This window comes from Oncorhynchus mykiss, chromosome 13 (assembly GCF_057628025.1).
Source record: "Oncorhynchus mykiss isolate SJ-2025 chromosome 13, ASM5762802v1, whole genome shotgun sequence".
Lineage (NCBI taxonomy): Eukaryota > Metazoa > Chordata > Actinopteri > Salmoniformes > Salmonidae > Oncorhynchus > Oncorhynchus mykiss.
Genome location: NC_143034.1, coordinates 25954883 through 25975565, shown reverse-complemented (window position 1 = coordinate 25975565; position 20683 = coordinate 25954883). Strand labels below are relative to the sequence as shown.

Here is a 20683-nt window from a genome sequence, read left to right as displayed (position 1 = left end):
AATGAAAAATCAATCATCTCAATTTCTGTTTCAGTTCAAAACCGCCCCTGGTTACTCTCCATCGACTTTGACCTTCTTAACTCAGTTGCATGTGGGACTATTTCTGGCGAGCGATCACTGTGCCCACTGTTCTTTCCTCACCAAATCATTATTTATCTTTCTTTCATGCTCTCTCTATCCCTCGTGCCCTCCTCTCTCTTTCTCCCTCCAATTGACCAGTACACTTAGAAGCACACTAAGAGGCCTAATTGGTTCTGTCATAAAATAATGAGCCTATTTCGCCTCTCCCTTTTCCTACCCAGAAAGCCAGCAGCTTTTTTTGTGGATGATTTCTCGATTAATGACATTCCGAAAGAGGAAGTGGATTAAATAAATTGCTACCTAGTGCTGAGGCTAGGACAATCACACTTTGTTGCTGAAAATTGTTCTCCTATCCTTATAGCCTCCGAAGCCTGTGCTCTAATTACAGGTTTGTAACACTTTCTTCCCTGCTTGCAGTGTTTTACTGCATAGGCTAACAGCAGCTAACAGCTCGAGTGTTTGCTTGCCGAGGCACTGGTATCATTACGGTTGACTTTCCTTAGACAGGCCACTGAGCATTGCTTGGGAGAGTTAAAGATTTCTCTTGACAGAGAATGATGAGGCTATTGATTGTCCCTACGAGATATTTACCCAAGTCTACCTTCCACACCACAAAGAGCATCGACAACAGGAGAGGACTCAGAGGAGCAGTTTCCGCTGTATGCTAGCTAGGAGAGTTTATTGTTATTTTCTCAATAGTAAATTCTGGAAATAGCCATTTACATTTCTTACGGATCAATGTTCCTCTCTGACAATGAAGTATACATCTTTACCTCATAAACAATGTCATCCATGTTCACTTGGGTGAAGGTTGCAAGATAGGTAATGATTGATACATTTCTGAAGGTTTTAGATTAATCCAAGTAGTTCATTAATGTTGAAAACAGTGAGTCACAGATGTGCAGCATGGACAAATGATATAAGTTAACACAAAGGGAATACTCAGTGTCTTGGCTCAATGTGTTCCAGGTTACTACAGCAGGACAGGCCAGCTACTAGGTGTCCTATCAGAGGGATCCATTCCTCAAAATCAAACTGCCGAAATATTCTCTGCCTAAGGTAAGCACCATTCATTTTACAGTGATAAACACATGCCTCTGGTAATACATACAAGAGATCAATTATTCAGATAGAATATCTGTATTTATTTAGCAATTTTTTCTTACTGTTTAACTCTGCATTGTTTGGAAAGGGCTCGTAAGTAAGCATTTCAAGTCTACACCTTATGTGCCTAATAAAATGTATTTGATTTGAGGTAAGCAACAATGTCCCCAAGGATTTAGCTCCAGAAATATCTGTAGCATTAATACATTTTACAACTACATTTTTGTCATTTAGCAGATGCTCTTATCCAGAGCGACTTACAGTCAGTGCATTCATCTAAAGATAGCTAGGTGAGACAACCACATATCACAGGCATAGAAAGTATTTTGTCCCTCTATAACATAGCTGTCAGTAGAATCAGAGCTACAATGGGGGGGGGGGGGGGGGGGTGAAGTGCAAGTGCTGGTTATGTGTTTTTTTAAGGTGAGGAGGATTATTTAAGATACTATTTGAAGAGATATGTTTTCGGAAAATGGACAGGGACTCTGCTGTCCTAGCTTCAGGGGGAAGTTGGTTCCACCATTGGGGTGCCAGGACAGAGAAGAGTTTGGACTGGGCTGTGTAGGAGGGCGAAGAGACCTGAGGTGGCTAAACGTTGTGCTCGGTTTGGGGTGTAGGGTTTGAGCATAGCCTGAAGGTAGGGAGGGACAGTTTCTCTTGCTGTTCCATAGGTAAGCACCGTGGTCTTGTAGTGGATGTGAGCTTCAGCTGTAAGCCAGTGGATTGTGCGGAGGAGCGGGGTGACATGAGAGAACTTGAAGGTTGAAAACCAGACGGGCTGCTGCATTCTGGAAAACTTTCAGGGGTTTGTTGGCACAAGCGGGGAGCACAGCCAACAGCGAGTTGCGGTAGTCAAGACAGGAGATTAGGTCGTACTCTACGGATGTTGTAGAGCATGAACCTGCAGGAGTGGGTCACTGCTTTGATGTTTGCAGTGAACAACAGCATGTTGTCTTTGAGCAGGCAGGTCTTCCCGGGGAGGAAGAGCACATCCATCTTGTCGAGGTTGAGCTTGAGGTGGTGGGCTGACATCCAATTTTTTTATATCTGCCAGGCACACAGAAATACGTGTCGCCACCTGGATGTCAAAAGGGTGAAGGAGAAAAGTAGTTGAGTGTTATCTGCATAGCACTGATAGGAGAGACCATGTGAGGATATGGCAGAGCGAATGACTTGGTGTATGGAAAGAAGAGGAGAAGTATGTGGTGCAGACACAGATCCTCTCCTCGTCACCTGTTAGGAGGTAGGTAGGATGCAATCCAAAGGTTTGCATAGCCTGAGACACCCAGCCCTGAGAGGGTGAAGAGGAGGATCTGATGGTTCATGGTGTCAAAGGCAGCAGATAGATCTAGGAGGATGAGAACAGAGGAGAGAGAGTCAGCTTTGACACCGCGAAGAGCATCCATGACATAGAGAAGAGCAGGCTCAGTTGAGTAAACTGTCTTGAAGCCTGGCTGGTTAGGGTCAAGAAGATCGTTCTGAGAGAGATAATGAGAAAGTTGATCAGAGACAGCACGCACAAGTGTTTTGGAAAGGAAAGAATGAAGGGATACACGTCTGTAGTTTTTGATGTCAGATGAGTCAAGTTTTGGTTTCTTGAGGAGGAAAGCAACTCTGGCCATTTCAAAGTCAGAGGGAACACAGCAAGTGGTCAAGGATGAGATGGGGGATTAAGGAGGGTGGAGAATGTGGAAAATAGTTTCATTGGGTTAGAAGCAGAAGCTTGAAATGTAGAGTGGTAGAAAGTGTCTTTAGCAACAGATACAGAGGAAGAGAAGGTAGAGACGAGGGAGTGAAAGGATGATTGGTCCTCCCGAAGTTTAGTTTTCCTCCATTGTTGCTCAGCTGCCGCAGCTCTATTCTGTAGGCTCGCAATGAGTCACTCAGCCACGGAGCAAGAGAGGAGGCCCGAGCCGGCCAGGAGGAAAGGGGACCGTGTGAGTCATAGGATGCTGAGTAGGGTCAAAGAGGAGAGTAGGGTCAAAGAGGCAGAATCAGGAGATAGAAGGGAGAAGGATTTGGCAGAAGGGAGAGATGATAGGATATAAGAGGAGAGAGAATTGGTAGAGAGAGAGCGTGACCATCTGGGTAAGGGCTGAGTGGTTAGATTTGGAGGAAAGGTAGACAGAAAAGGAACAAAGTAGTGATAAGAGACCTGGATGTGGGTTGCAGTGAGATTAGTAGGCGAGCAGCCTCTAGTAAAGATGAGGTCAAGCGTATTGCGCTTGAAGGGGAATAAAAAAAGGGTGAGGTCAAAAGAGGCAAGAAGGAGAAAGAGAGTTGGAAAGAAATTAATCAATGTCAGACATCGGGAGGTTGAAGTCGCCAAGTACTAAGAGCGATGAGCCATCGTCAGGAAATTAGCTTATCAAAGTGTCAAGCTCATTGAGGAACTCTCCGAGGGCACCTGCTGGGCGATAGATGACAATAATGTTAAGCTTGAGCGGACAAGTGACAGTGACAGCATGAAATTCAAATGAGGAGATGGACAGGTAAGAAAGGGAAAAAATCTCGACTGGGGAGAAATGAGTAGACCTGTGACACCACTGCGACGACCAGATGCTCTTGGAATATGAGAGAAATATAGTCAGATGATGAAAGAGCAGCTGGAGTAGCAGTGTTCTCTGGGGTAATCCATGTCTCCGTTAGGGCCAAAAAGTCAAGGGACTGAGGGGTAGCATAGGCTGAGATTAACTCAGCGGTCTTGACCGCAAATAGGCAGTTCCAAATGATGCCAGAGACCCGGGTACACTAAATTAGAAGGGTTGCGGCCAAAGGGGTGGCGAGCATCTGTAAAGCCTACAGGGAAGAGGTGATAACAGGTATAGAAAACACATACATAGTTGACAAAGCTACAAAAGAGCTAAATGAGAATCTGTAAATTACTAGGTAAAATACTCAAGTTAGAGAGAAGCCCTCCTATCTTTCCTTGAATTTCGCTGAACAACAACTCGGCAGAACCGTCTTACAGATTGGTGTGTAGTTTCACTCATGTAGTCTCACTCTTCTATTGCAGTTGTTGAAAGACACTATATGGTGTGTAGAGTACATCGCCAGCTATAGTGTTAAGGATCAGATTAAAAAAAAAAAAACATTTTAGCAGAAAATGACATACCCAAATCTAAGTGCCTGTAGCTCAGGAGATGAAGCAAGGATATGCATCTTCTTGATCCCATTTGAAAGCAAACACTTTGAAGTTTGTGGAAATGTGAAGTTAATGTAGGAGAATATAACACATTAGATCTGGTAAAAGATAATACGAAGAATAAACATGCATTTTTTTCTACTATCATCTTTGAAATGCAAGAGAAAGGCAATAATGTATTATTCCAGCCCAGGTACAATTTAGATTTTGGCCACCAGATGGCAGCAGTGTATGCACATTTTTTTTTAGACTGATCCAATGAACCATTGCATATCTGCTCAAAATGTTCAATCAAAACTGCCCGAAAGTGCCTAATTGGTCTTTTTTAATACATTTTCAAGTTCGTCGCGTATAGGTTAAGAAAATATTTACTAAATAAATTAAAGTTAAAAGAAATTGAATAAAAATTAACACAATAAAATAGAAATAACAAAGATATATACAGGGGGTACGGGTTCCAAGTCGATCTGCAGGGGTATAGGTCAGTTGAGGTCATTTGTACAGGCCAAAAAGATCAGCAAGGACAACAACCACCCGAGCCACTGCCTGTTCACCCCACTATCATCCAGAAGGCGATTTCATTTATATTTTATCTAGGTAGGGGTAAAGTACTACTGCTGCTCCTTCTAACATAGGTGTTAACGGTTAACAAAAACGGGCTTAGTATTGAAATTGATGGTCATACCGAGTGAGTAAAACTGGTTGAAGTTACGACAATCCAGTTTTCCATTCAGTATGATGTTGTGTTAACTAGTTTAACCCTTTGGGTATTTATGCATGTGTGTGCTAATCACAAACTGTTATAAACTGAAGTTATGCTGTATGTATCGCTGTAAAATTTAACTTTAAGCTTTTTTTAAACTGTACGAGACAGACTACTCATCTGAGGTCCTCTGAAAAATACTGTAGATATAACTCTGACCAAAGTACTTTGTCGGAGTCCCATGGATTGTTGTCACATACCCTGGAATGTTGGGCTTCAGAAGCCCTGTGGCCTAAAAGACACAGAGTGGAATCATTCACAAAGTACTTTGAGCTCAACAGGGAACAAAGAGACAGTGAAAGCAACAGTCTTTTACTGTTCTCCCGGCTCTCGTTAAATAATTGCTTGCTTCTCGTCAGTATTCTCTCACTTTCTTTTTCTCACTCCTTCTCTATTTTTCTCTCTTTTTCTCTCTCAAATCAACGTTATACTGTTCTAAAAAAAATCCTGCTTCCCACTTTAGCCTGATGGGAGTAATTTGAGTGTCAGTTGGATTCAATCTGGACAATCTCTCCTTCAATCAAAACGTTTTTCTCTGACTCCTATTCGAGTTCAACTTCATTTTTTGATTCAATCCATCTCCCAGCGTTATGAACTTCAACACTGAGAACTTGCCTAACACAGTCAATACTCAGAGTGGTAGACCAACAAATCAACGGCAATCCAATGTTGAACTACCTGATTCCCTACTTTCGCAGAGCTATAAATAGATGTTGAATGAGTGAGTCGTAGTAAGGAGGAAGGAAGAGACAGACGGATGGAGGGTCAGCTAGATGATTTAGGTAATGTAATAGTCATGATGATGATGATGTGATGCTCCTTTCTGTTAGCCTAGCTGTGTGTGTGTGTGTGTGTGTGTATTAGCTCTCTGCCAAAACTCTTAACCCCTCCCCCCACCCCCCCATTCGGAGCCTCAGATTCCCTGATTCAGCAGTGGATCCATATTTTGTAATAGATTGCAGAAAGCTTAATTAATGCATATTGAAAGATTGTAAAAGGCTGTCTACAGGGAGACAGAGTGCATGTACTGAGGGAAGTCTGGTTTCTCAGTGGTCGTTTATCATACTAGTGCTACTGTGCTGAAAGTTGCTGTGTTATTTGTTTTGCATATGTAGATGGATCCACATGCATACATCAGTCTGGCACGCATACAGGTAACTGCCAAAATAAAGGAAACACCAACATAAAGTATCTTAATAGGGCGTTGGGCCACCACGAGCCAGAACAGCTTCAATGCGCCTTAGCATAGATTCTACAAGTGTCTGGAACTATATTGGACACCATTATTTCACAATAAATTCCATAATTTGGGGTTTTGTTGAGGGTGGTAGAAAACACTGTCTCAGGCGCCGCTCCAGAATGTCCCATAAGTGTTCAATTGCGTTGAGATCTGGTGACTGAGACGGCCATGACATATGGTTTACATCATGTTAATGCTCATCAAACCATTCAGTGACCACTCATGTCCTGTGGACGGGGGCATTGTTATCCTGGAAGAGACCACTCCCACCGGGATAGATCTGCTTCACCATAGGTTGAAGTTTATCCCTCAGAATGGCTGTGTATTTATTGGGATTTACCTTGCCCTCTAAGGGGTTGAGTGGACCTAAACCATGCCATGAAAAATCACCCAACACCCTAACAGAGCCACCAGAACCCTCATTTACTCAAGAGTAGGACCATAAAGGGGCCTCCCGGGTGGCGCAGTGGTTAAGGGCGCTGTACTGCAGCGCCAGCTGTGCCATCAGAGTCCCTGGGTTCGCGCCCAGGCTCTGTCGTAACCGGCCGCGACCGGGAGGTCCGTGGGGCGACGCACAATTGGCCTAGCGTTGGAGACAGATAAGCATACTCAATAGATAATCTCCATATAAAGTTTATTTTAATCCAGGAATATGTGTTCAGTTCCCTTCAAGTTATATACATAAATGATAACAGTCGTGTTACATCACACACTCAAGGGAGTGGTTGGGGAATTACTTTACGTAATCACATTTAAGATATGAGATGAATTGTGTACCATCTCCTTGTTACTTACAGTTGTCATTAATTTATGTGCCCTATCTTTCCTTTTATCCCACGTGAGGCGACTGTAAAGGATGACTATGTAGAGAAATATCTTTGAGACATTAGCAGTAAGAGTTCATACTGTGGGATACAGGTTGAATACGATTGTGCATTCATGTAACATTCTAATTACATATTATTTTTGATTACCCTGTCACATCCCATTGCAATTGGTGCCCTTACAGCAATGTCACCCGAACAAATATAATTGTCCTTTGCTGTCGGCTCGCCGCTGAGACTTGACTTAATGATTTTATTTTAAAATCCTCTTTCAGTCTCTGTATTAATGAATGATAACGACAATTACAACAAACTATGGAGGCGCAGGAATTACTTTAGTTTAATTCATGTTTGTTTAGTTGACCAAATTTAGTTTGTTTTATAGTTAACTACCTATGTTAGCATTGTTGTTAGCATTTGGTGTTGTAACGGTTGTCGTATGAAGGAGAAGAGGAGGACCAATGCACAGCGTGGTAAGTGTCCATATTTAATAGAACAAACTGAACACGACAAAATACAAAAATAACAAAGTGAAATCACAAACCGAAACAGTTCCGTGTGGAACACACAGACACAGGAAACAATCACACACAACTCAAAAGTGAAACCAGGCTACCTAAGTATGGTTCTCAATCAGGGACAATGATTGACAACTGCCTCTGATTGAGAACCATACCAGGCCAAACACAGAATCCCAAATGATAGAAAAAGGAACATAGACTGCCCACCCCAACTCACGCCCTGACCATACTAAAACAAAGACAAAACAAAGGAACTAAGGTCAGAACGTGACAGGTGTAAATGTAAGTCACTAGAAGACTTCATATTCAAAAGGATTCTATTAGGCTGTATCTTCAGGCTTTCTGAGATGAAGACAGCATAGCAGCTTTTCTTTTCCTTATCTTAAGGACCTTCTCTTGAAATAAAACGCATATGCTTTGTGCACCTTTAAAGATCAACCCTATAGTGTTCTATGTACCATTGGTGATTTGATTGACCAGTGTATTATGGCTTTGTCAAATATAATGGGCAGACTGTCATTGCTCACACCTCAGGCCGTATGTTCACTCCATCTCCAAATGCAGACGTATGAAAACCTCTACCCGTCAGGCAGCATATCATCCAAGGCCTCAGCACCGGGAATCATAGTGGCCACAGGTTATAGAATACAGAATGAACATTTGATAGATAAAATTTGATTACTTTATTGTCCACTTATGTGGAAATGAATTTGGCTCAAGGGAAAGATGTCGATTCAATTTGGGTAATGGTACAAAATGAGAATAGCTCTCTGTCATTTCGAGGTCAGTTCTGAAATTCAATTTAATTTTGAATATTATTGTCACGACTCCCGCCGAAGTCGGTCCCTCTCCTTGTTCGGGCGGCGATCGGCGGTCGACGTCACCGGTCTTCTAGCCATCGCCGCTCCACCTTTCATTTTCCATTTGTTTTGTCTTGTTTGTCCGCACACCTGGTTTACATCCCCTCATTACTCTACGTGTAGATTATCCTCTGTTCCCCCTATGTCTGTGTGTGGTTTTGTTCGTTCGTTACGTGTGTGACGCTACAGGCTGGTTTTGCGCCGGGTATTGTGTTTACCCATGGTTTTGTTATTTGTACCTATTTGTGTAATTTGTGCACCTGCTTTTTCCTTGGGCTGGAGTGTTGAGACGCAGTTGCGTCCGGCTGTTTTCCTCTGCCTGAATAAAGTGTGCCTGTTCACTCTTCTCTGCTCTCCTGCACCTGACTTCCTTCGACTAGTTGCGCACACTGTGACAATTATGATGATTATCCAATCCCTAACATTACTGATAGGGATCTGCAAGTCCTGCTATAAACAACTCATCTTCAACTGTGCGGGAAAATATTGTATCTTAGCAGCAACAACAAAAATGACCTACATTCATGAATCTGCTTTCTTGATCTCTGTCCTCAAACAATATTTGTTCTGTCACCAAAACAATAGTTTGTCCCCTCCTCCTATCCTCTAATCCCTTACTGGATATGTGAGATCACTAAGCCACTGTGAGCCTGTATAAATGTACTGAATCTGTCCAGAGACACACCATAACACTTCTGATGTTGTCCTTACTCACAGACGTTTTGGTGATGCAAAGTCACTAGGTTTATTTAAGTGGGCCAGTGCAGACTGAGGACACATGACACAACAGATTATGTTTGTGTGCGAGTGTGTGTTCGGGTAGCTCTACACAACCCTTTGCTCCTGAATCACTCGCCCCTGCGCCCTCACACACACACGCACATACACATGCACAAGTCAGCTGGTGCATAGATCAGTTGATGAACCAGACTAACATGATGCATGATTTGTTGTATTTTTACCACAGGGAATATTGAGTCTGAGCTGTCGTACAATAATGTTGGAATCTCATCTGATGCTGGTAACAACTGGAGACAGGTGAGTTTAGACTGAATCTGGGGATTAAATCTAATAATCAAGGAAAACATTGAATATTGTAGTCTGAAGATAAGTATTTTGGACATGTACTGCTGTCTCTGCCCTTTGATCATGAGGTGTTTTGAAACTCTCAGTATTCAGCTGTAAACTGATATAGTTTCTTACATCCAGAGATAGATGTGTACAGTACAGTAGGTATGTGGTAAAAAACGATGTAAATATTATATTATATTGAATTGCACGTGTGTCCTCTTTCATATATTAGAGGAGGAGCACAACGTCTGGTTTCTGGGTAAAAGAGGGGCCCTAGTCACTGTAAAACAACCAACCGTCCCCACCAGACATTTGCAGCAGGTTTAAACCTAAGTCAGTGTTTGTATCTCTGTTATTTGGTAGCTATAATATGTTAGTACTTCTATTGATGTCAAGAAAACTTTTTTAATTTCACTTCATCTGTTGATTAGAGGCAGTTTTCAAGGTTGGAACAACTTCCAAATCACAAAAGTATGCAATAAAGATACTACAGGTGCATCAAAAATCAATTTGGGGCAAAGGGTTCTTCACATAGTCCCCCTTTTAGTACTTTAACACTGACCATCCTATTCTAAATTGGAGTGCCTACGTTTTGCCTCAGTGAAGACCAACTCAACTGAAACCACATCTCTCTTCTTCTTATATCACTTTAGGAAAACATTTAGAAATTACTTTTAGCACCAGTCAAGTGTGGAGGATTCCTTCCTTCCAGGTTGTGTCTCCTAGATGATTTAAGTGCACTAGATAAGGACTAGGATTCAAATAGTATTTGTTTTCTTTCAGCGTTTAATTGTGCCATTTAATTGTCTCGAGTGTCAAGTGGCTGGTGTTTGCAATTTTGGGCAGATTCCATTGGATCCATTAGGCCAGGCAAGCTCAATAACGAGCAGCTAAAGTATAACAAATACTATTTGAACCCAGGAAAATGCTGTAGGAATCAATTCTCTCTCTCTCTGTCTCTCTCTCTCTCTGCTACTGTAATAGTAAACATTTCCTGACCCTGGTATCCTCCTAATAGATGCATATCAATACTTTGTCTGTTGTCTGAGTTTATAGCCAGATGAAGGCATGCCGGCTGACAGAGGTTTGGATGGAAGCTGCAACAAGGGGCATTGTTGAGTGTTGTTCCCAACCTTGTCACACACAGTACTCCAGTGTTCTCACAACTGAAGTGATGTTGATGAGATGTCAGAATAAATAGAGAACAGGCCCGGAGGATGAAAGTTGCCCATTCTCTTTGTGATTACATTTTACCTTTCCGCCCCTGTTTTGTTGTCGTTACAACATGAAACAGTTCTATTCTGGTTTATTTTGAGTGTTGTGTTTTTCTTATTCACCACCTCGCTGTACTGTAAGTAAACCCAAGACCTATGCCGTTGTTGTTTTCTCTTTGTTGTTATGTTTTCACGCTTTGATAATCGAACACAGTTCTGTTATTTTATTCTTAATCTTTTCAGTGGAATGTGTATTAACTATAGTTAATTAGATACAACCTGAGATTCAGCGGGTGACTGTCTATGGAGACTATTCACTCCACTGATCTTCCATGAACCCAGTTGACTCACTGTAATTGAGAGCATCTGGGCTCGTATTCAGCATAGGAATGCTGATCTAGGATCAGATCCCTCTGGTCCCTATACCCTAATTCATTATGAACTGAAAGCCTACTCAGAATTACACTATATATACAAAAGTATGTAGAAACACCTTCAAAATAGCGAATTCGGCTATTCCAGCCACACCAATTGCTGACAGGTGTATTCAATTGAGCACACAGTCATGCAATCTCCATAGACAAACATTGGCAGTAGAATGTCCTTACTGAAGAGCTCGGTGACTTTCAACATTATTATTTCACATTTATTTAACAAGGTTAGCCAGTTGAGAACAATTATTCATTTACAACTGCGACCTGGCAAAGATAAAGCAAAGCAGTGCGACAAAAACAACAACAGAGTTACACATGGGATAAACAAACGTACAGTCAATAACACAATAGAAAAAGTCTGTGTGTGCAAATGTTGTAAGGAGGTAAGGAAATAAATAGGCCATAGTAGTGCAGTAATTACAATTTATCAAATGAACACTGGAGTGATAAATGTGCAGATGATGAGCAAGTAGAAATACTGGTGTGCAAAAGAGAAAAAAAGTAAATAAAAACAATGTGGGGATGAGGTAGTTAGTTGGATGGGCTATTTACAGATGGGCTGTGTACAGCTGCAGCAATCGGTAAGCTGCTCAGATAGCTTATGCTTAAAGTTAGTGAGGGAGATAAAAGTCTACAACTTCAGCGATTGTCACAATTCGTTCCAGTCATTGGCAGCAGAGAACTGTAAGGAAAGGTGGCCACTTCCCTTGAAAAATAGTTTGCCCTACAGCCAATTCTGTCGAATCAAAAAATTTGCAAAAAACAATCCGATTTTGACAGAAATATGGCTGAGACGCAAAGAAAGTTCAAGGAGCTGGGCTACAAGAATGATCAGATTAATATTGCCATTGAGAAAATTCAAAACAAAACGAGACATGACCTTTTTCAAGGTCAGTCTCGCAAAAAGACACATTCTTGCGTTCTAACAACCCGCTATTCAAAGTGCTCTGAACAAATTAAGGGAATTGTTCACAAACATTGGCACATCCTAAAATCCGATGATAGTCTCGGTAATGTGTTTTTGGACCTTCAGAGACCAATTGGTAAACTCTGTTTTAACACCCCAAGATATTCCTGAACAACGTCTATTTGCACCCCTACTGGATGGAAATGACAAATGGGCTCAATGCAATGGCACTTATAAATGTAGATCCTTCAAACACCCACAAACAGGGGAATCGATCCCAATAAAAGGTGTTATTACGTGCTCCACTAAGGCAGTTATTTATCTTATAACTTGTCCCTGTGGTAAAAATAATGTAGGTAAAACAAAGCGCGAATTAAAAGTACGTATCTCAGAGCATCGTAGCACCATTAGGTGTAAAAACTTTACTTATCCAGTTGCGACCCACTTCTTGGAGGCAGGCCATTCGATTTCGTCTCTGCGTTATATTGGCATCGAACATGTCACCCTCCCTAGGAGAGGGGGTGACCTTGATAATTTATTGTTAAAACGAGAGGCTTCCTGGATCTTTAATTTAAAGACCCTTGCGCCCTTCGCTCTCAACGTAGACTGATCTGAAGCCATTCTTGTGATTATTGTGACTTTACCATTGTAATTGTTCGTAAACTTGTGTAGTCAAATTAATCTATGATCGTATGCTATCCATTTGTTGTTTGTATGCTGTTCTTTGCATGACATTTTAATATTTGATTATTAACCAATGATATGAGGCCACTCTTGGCCATGATTACAGACACCTGTGTCTTTTGACACTATATAAACAAGTCATCCCGCAGTGTTTGTGATTATACCCTGATGAAGACAGCTTGGCTGTCGAAACGTTGGTAATTACATTTTTGCATCTGAGCTCCTAGAGTGTGCGGCTCTCTTTTAGTTTCATGATACCTTGAGCAGGGCTGAGGTGCACCTGTGACCAGCTCAGAAACCGGATTGCACAGCGGAGAAGGTACGGTGTGATTCAAAATGGTCAGTGATCTGTTTGTTAACTTGGCTTTCGAAGACGTTAGAAAGGCAGGGCAGGATGAATATACGTAGGTCTGTAACAGTTTGGGTCTAGAGTGTTACCACTTTTGAAGAGGGGGATGACCGAGGCAGCTTTCCAATCTTTAGCAATCTTGGATGATACAAAAGAGAGGTTGAACAGACTGCTAATAGGTGTTGCAACAATGGCAGCAGATCATTTTAGAAAGAGAGGGTCTAGATTGTCTAGCCCAGCTGATTTGTACGGGTCCATCTTTTGCAGCTCTTTCAGAACATCTGCTATCTGGATTTGGGTGAATGAGAAGCTGGGGAGGCTTGGGCAAGTAGCTGCAGGGAGTGCGGAGCTGTTGGCCGTAGCCTGGAGGAAAGCATGTCCAGCAGTAGAGAAATGCTTATTGAAATTTGATTTTAGTGGATTTATCGGTGGCGACAGTGTTTCCCAGCCTCAGTGCAGTGGGCAACTGGGAGGAGGTGCTCTAATTCTCCATGGACTTTAGTGTCGCAAAACTTTTTGTAGTTAAAGCTATAGGATGCAAATTTCTGTTTGAAAAAGCTAGCCTTTGCTGACTGTGTGTGCATTGGTTCCTGACTTCCCTGAAAAGTTGCATATATTGAGGACTATTTGATCCTTGCCCAGTCCGCCACAGGATGTTTTTGTGCTGGTCGAGGACAGTCAGGTCCGGAGTGAACCAAGGGCTATGTCTGTTCTTAGTTCTACATTTTTTGAAAGGGTCATGCTTATTTAAGATGGTGAGGAAATTACTTTTAAAGAACGACCAGGCATCCTCTACTGATGGGATACCCGGGCCAGGTCGATTAGAAAGGCCTGCTCGCTGAAGTGTTTTAGGGAGCATTTGACAGTGATGAGGGGTGGTCATTTGACCGCGGACCCATAGTGGATGCAGGCAATGAGGCAGTGATCGCTGAGATCCTGATTCAAAACAGCAGAGTTGTATTTGGAGGGCAGGGTGGTCAGGATAATATCTATGACGGTGCCCATTTTTTACAGATTTAGGGTTGTACCTGGTGGGTTCCTTGATAATTTGTGTGAGATTGAGGGCATCTAGCTTAGATTGTAGGACTGCCGGGGTGTTAAGCATATCCCAGTTAAGGTCACCTGACAGAACGAACTCTGAAGATAGATGGGGGGCTATCAATTCACATATGGTGTCCAGGGCACAGCTGGTAGCTGAGGGGGATCTATAACAGGCGACAACAGCGAGAGACTTATTTCTGGAGAGATGAATTTTGAAAATTAGAAGCTCGAACTGTTTGGGCATAGACCTTGAAAGTATGACAGAACTTTGCAGGCTGTCTCTGCATTAGATTGCAACTCTTCCCCCTTTGGCAGTTCTAGCTTGACGGAAAATGTTGTAATTGGGGATGGAAATCTCAGTATTTTTGGTGGTCTTCCTAAGCCAGGATTCAGACACAGCAAGGACATCAGGGTTGGCGGAGTGTGCTAAAGCAGTGAGTAAAGCAAACTTAGGGAGGAGGCTTCTGATGTTAACATGCATGAATCCAAGGCTTTTACGGTTACAGAAGTCAACAAATGAGAGCGCCTGGGGACACGCAGGGCCTGGGTTAACCTCCACATCACCCGATGAACAGAGGAGGAGTAGGATGAGGGTACAGCTCAAGGCACTCAAAACTGGTCTAGTGCGTTGGGGGCAGAGAATTAAAGGAGCAGATTTCTAGGCATGGTAGGATAGATTCAGGGCATAATGTACAGACAGTAGTTTGGTAGGGTGCGGGTACGGTGGAGGTAAACCTAGGCATTGGATGAAGATAAGAGAGGTTGCATCTCTGGACGCACTAGTTATGCTGGCTGAGGTCACCGCATGTGTGGGAGGTAGGACAAAAGATGTATCTGAGGTATGTTGAGTGGGACTAGGGGCTCCGCAGTAAACTAAAACAATGATAACTTTCCTAAACCACAGTATACAAGTCATGTTGACATTAGAGAGAGACATAAAGCGAGGCAGAGAGCAATCACAGGTGTTGATTGAGAGAGCTAGCTAAGACAACAACTGGTAAGACAACAACAGCTAATCAGCTAAGACAACAACAACAGGTAAAATGGTGATGAATGGGCAGAGGGTCAGTGAACTACACACAGGGCCTGAGTTTGAGGCTGGGGCCGACAGATAAACAAATTGGAGTATCGCGATTAATGAACAGTCCAGCAGGCATCAGCCATGTAGCCAAGTGATCATAGTGTCCAGTGAACAGCAATAGATGAAACAGGGAAGCCGCTATGTAGTCATTATTACACTAGCAAGCGGAAGACATGGCGTTCAAAAAACAAAAACAGTTATCAGGCCGGGGCTAGTAGAAGTGGCTGCATTGACGTCCTGCAAAGGCTGGTTGAGGGCACAACGGATGGAATTATGTTGGAAGATCAGTCGTGATGGAACAGCGGGGCTCCGTGTCAATAAAGGTTCCAGGCCAGTTGGCAAAATAGTTATTGCAGCTGGATTAATTTTGTTTTCTAGCCAGGAGATGCGCCTGGCTCGAGGCTAAATGGTGCTAGCTTCGGGACAAGGGCCTTAGCCACTATAGCCACTCAGTAGCAGCAAGCTAGCAGCGATGATCTGATGCAAAGATCCAGAGCTTACGGTTTCTGATGGTGTAGTGGATTCTAGTCGTGTTAGTGAAGAGTCCGGGAAGCATCAGCTGTGTAGCCGAGTGATCATAGGGTCCACTGAGCAGGCCGGGAGTTGGTCCTGGCTCAAGGCTAGCTTTGGGGCTGGGCAACTCGGTAGCAGCTAGCTAGCTGCGATGAGGAATCCAGTGTTGTAGTGGACAAAAACAGTCCAGTAAGCTCAGGGTTGATAAAGTGCTGTGCAGACTGGCAAGTATTATCCAGGCTAAAAGAGGCTGGTGTCTGTGCTAAAGGTAAATGCCGCTAGCAGTGGCTAACAATGACTAAATAGCTAGTAGCTAATTGGTTAGCTTCTTATGGCTAGCTTCTGATGGAGGTTCTAGCTATAAGGTCTAAAAATATCAGATCCGTATCACATTGGGTGAGGCGGGTTGCAGGAAGGTTTATTTAACTTAAAAATAAAAAAAAGAGATTGAAAATATATTGAAATATATACAAAAAGACATTTGCACGGGAGAACGACAAACAACGTCTGCACTGATAAGCCATCTTGGATATAGCAATGACACCGTCATAGGATGCCAACTTTCCAGCGAGTCAGTTCTTCCATTTTCAGCGCTGCTAGAGCTACCTTAGTCAAATGTAAGTGCTGTTTTGTGAAATAGAAACGTCTAGCAACAATGGCTCAGTCGCAAAGTTTAGGCCACACAAGCTCACAGAGCGGGACCCCTGAGTGCTGAAGCACGTCTGTCATCAGTTGTAACAGTAATCAGTTGTAACTACTAAGTTCCAAACTACCTCTGTAAGCAATGTCAGCACAATAACTCTTTGTCGGGAGCTTTATGAAATGTGTCTCCATGGCTCTGGAGCAGTGGAAACGCATTCTCTGGACTGAAGAATTACACTTCACCATCTGGCAGTCTGACGGACTAATCTGTGTTTGGCGGACGTTGCATAATGCCAACTGTAACATTTGGTGGAGGAGGAAAAATGGTCTGGGGCTGTTTTTCATGGTCCGGTCTAGTTCCCTTAGTTCCAGTGAAGGGAAATCCTTTGTTTCCAGTGAAGGGAAATCTTAACACTACAGCATACATTCTAGACAATTTTGTGACAACAGTTGGGGAAGGCCCTTCCCTGTTTCAGCATGAAATTGTTCCCGTGCACAAAGCGAAGTCCATACAGAAATGTTTTGCCGAGTTCGGTGTGGAAGAACCAGACTTGCCTGCACAGAGCCCTGACCTCAACTCCATCTAATACCATTGGGATGAATTGGAACGCCGACAGCGAGCCAGGCCAAATAGCCCAACATCAATGCCTGACCTCACTAATGCTCATGTGGCTGAATGGAAGTCCCCGCAGCAATGTTCCAATATTTTGTGGAAAACCCAGACGATTGGATGGGGACCATTGGGGGAAAGGGAGGGATGATGTTATATGTCTCTCCTTCTTGTTCTCTTGGAGAGAAGATGTAATGGGATGGGAGGAAAGAATATAGGGGGTGGGAGAGAGGAATTTCAATGAAACTAATGATGTCTCGTCTTTATTACCAGACGTCTAAATGGGAGATCATAAGGTTTGTCAGTATGTTAGTTTAGGACTGAATGCCCTATTTGATAGACAAATTTAACGAGGAAGGTTCCATTACTCATAGACTTAAGGTAATTGGTGAAAACTTGTAGAGCTGACAACACTTGCTGAGTTATATTAACTTGTGTATCCATCTAGTTGCCATGGAGAATAGTTTTTGCTTTTTGTTATGAAGGAACAGTGAGGTTATCTTACTTTGGTTTCTCAATGCTTTTCGGACACTTCAGCCATAGTTCCAAGTGGCAGCTTATCAAGATAGACTACAAGTCCATCTTCAACAGGAAATGTACAGAAGGAGATTATCAGACGTTGCACCTTCACAACAAACTAAGACCTCTTTAAAAGGAAATCATTCCAACTTCTTAATGTGTCCCAATTTACCTAATACCTATGTACTTACATGGTAGTTAGGGACTGTATGTTATTTATAATGGGCGATACCTGGAGAAAAATTGACCTCTGAAATGAAAATGAATGGCTCTCCCTGAACGCAAAAAAAAGTACCCAAAAGAATAATTAAACATGAAGTGGACAGCATAGAACATGACTACCATTTACCCTCACTCATAGAACAGACCAGAACCTTAAGTTTGGAACAATGCTAAAGCTGTCTATATCAACTGTAAAAAAATGAGTGGGAGAGAACCAGTTACAACTGTAGTATTTGATCATCAATTAATTTGCCATTTGTTTGAATTGCACAGCAGCCCCATGTTATCGCGTAGGCATATATGCACTTATAATTTTCTATTTTATTTCATGATATTGTTGTTACAAAACAGATTTGTGTTGACTCTGATTAGGGCATGGGAATATGAGAGAAAACTATGCATGCATAGCTCACAACATGATCCTCAATCCATACTGGCCAAACTGGTGTTTCTATTTTAATTCTAACATCAAAAAAAAAAAATGTTAAACAGCCTAAATGCAAAATTTAGATTTTGTCAACTAGATGGCATCAGTGTATGTGCAAAGCTTTAGACTGATCCAATGAACCATTTCATTTCTGTTCAAAATTTTGTATCAAGACTGCCCAAATATGCCTAATTTGTTTATTAATAACATTTCATGTTCAAAAATGTGCACTCTCCTCTGTCACGACTTCCACCGAAGTTGGTCCCTCTCCTTGTTCGAGCGGTGTTCGGCGGTTGACGTCACCGGCTTTCTAGTCGCTACCGATCCATGTTTAATTTTCATTTGGTTTTGTCTTCATTATACACACCTGATTTCTATTACATTTATTATGTTCCTTATTTAACCCTCAGGCTTCCCTCTCTGTTCAGTGCGTTATTGTTTGTCATGTAGGTTTGTGTTCTTGTGCTTTGGATTTTTGTGTTTTCCGTGTTGGAATATTATTCTTCATTTTTTAGTAAACTGTCGGACTATACTCATCTATATCCTGCGCCTGACTCTACCTTTCTCCATTCACCAACATCCTCAAACAATAGCATGGTATTCTTTCACTGTAATTGCTACTGTAAATTAGACAGTGCACTTAGATTAACAATAATTTAGGCTTTATGCCAATTTCAGATATGTCTATGTCCTGGGAATTTTCTTGTTCCTTTCAACCTCATGCTAATCGCATTAGTCTACGTTAGAGCAACTGTCCCCTGGAAGGGACACCGATTCCGAAGAAGTTTCAAATGGCAGGCTAATGCCTGGAAATAATAATACATTTTTGTTCCTTCTTAGGCTACCTGGCTTGCTCCTGACTGATTTTAGAGTTAGTATCTTGTTCAATAGCCTGTTGAAAGGTTGAAGGTCAATTGATAGTGACAGAATCACACATTACTTGCCAAGTCATTTTTTTTGTCTCCTATAGAAGGTTATAGCACAGCCTCTGAATGTCATAGAGACAAACCAAAGATATCTCATATGCATCGGAGTCACGTCTTTACCCGCAATTTCACAGCTTGTTTCTGGCATAAAGCATTGCAGACTAACGTGTCGTTATAGATCACTTTATATAATCAGGTCCCAAAATATTTTATCAAAATAACAAGTCAACCAGGGGGTAGACCTATGCTTTTAGCCATTTTCTTTAACAAAAGAAACCCTCACATGCCCCCTCAATTCGAGCCCTGGCTTTAAATTAACACACCAAGCCTCCACTGACACAGATATTTAAGGAGTGTATGGTGACTGAGGGACTTGGCTGACAAAGTCTATGGGAGAGTAGACTATAATTTCATCTGTCAAACAGGTAGGCCTAATTCTTATCTTGAATAGGAAGAAAAAGGCTCCAACACAAAGTCCTCTTGATGTTAGTAGCCTAAAGTCAAATTAAACTGCTGCTGCTTCATAGTAATGTAAGTAAGTTATGTCAATTACTTGAATATGGCTTATTGGGAGGTCAAACACTCTGATAAATAGCTTAAATTATATCAGTAGCAATCAGTAGCTAACCTCCAGTCTTCCTTTTCATCTTCACTCTCTCCCTCTCAATCTGAACAGATATATAATTTAAGGGACAAATAAAAAAATCCAGAAGAAGCCTTTGACTCTCCCCCTAAAGCGTCATCGTACACAGCACAGTCATTTGTTAGGCAGCACAAAAGGGTTGTCACTTATACTCCCTCTCTGGCCTGTCCGAGCCACAGCCAGCTGTGGCAGGTTCCCACACTACAGCAGGGGTAACCGGTCTGCTCCTGATCTCCACACCTTTTTTTAATTTTAATTTTATTTATTTCACCTTTATTTAACCAGGTAGGCTAGTTGAGAACAAGTTCTCATTTGCAACTGCGACCTGGCCAAGATAAAGCATAGCAGTGTGGACAGACAACACAGAGTTACACATTGTAACAACTTTCACCATTGTCAAGCGCACCTGCACCTCATGAAACTCACCTGGACTCCATGACACTCACCTGGACTCCATGACACTCACCTGGACTCCATCACCTTGATTATCTTCCCTATATCTGTCTCTCCCCTTGGTTCTTTCCTCAGGTGTTATTGACTCTGTTTCATGTCTGTGCTTTGTTTGTGCTTAATGGTTTGTTTATTTTCTTAAAACACTCACTGTACCTGCTTCCCGACTCTCAGCGCACTCGTTACAGAATAACACCTCTCCTAAGGGAAGCGTCAGGGAGTTTTCTTTTTTGTTTGTGTCAGTGTAAATGACGTCGGGTCCGGGTAGCCGCTACAGGCTCTCATGCCTCAGCCGGATCGCCAGGCTCCCCTGCCTTAGCCGGTCTGAGAGGTTCCCGCGCCCCAGCCGGCGTGACAGGTTCCCACAATTCAGCAGGGGTGACCGGTCCGTTCCTGATCCCTGGGTTCGTCC

At 42.4% G+C, this 20683-nt stretch overlaps 1 long non-coding RNA gene across 1 annotated transcript in view; it reads left to right on the top strand.

Annotated features, from left to right (window-relative positions):
• The first annotated feature begins 777 nt into the window (after positions 1 to 777).
• Positions 778 to 20683, top strand: part of LOC118938220 (uncharacterized) — a 35394-nt gene continuing 15488 nt past the window's right edge. Inside the window, exons 1-2 of the long non-coding RNA XR_005035468.2 lie at positions 778 to 1140; positions 9506 to 9576. This is a non-coding gene — a long non-coding RNA (uncharacterized LOC118938220). The remainder of the gene's footprint in view (positions 1141 to 9505; positions 9577 to 20683) is intronic.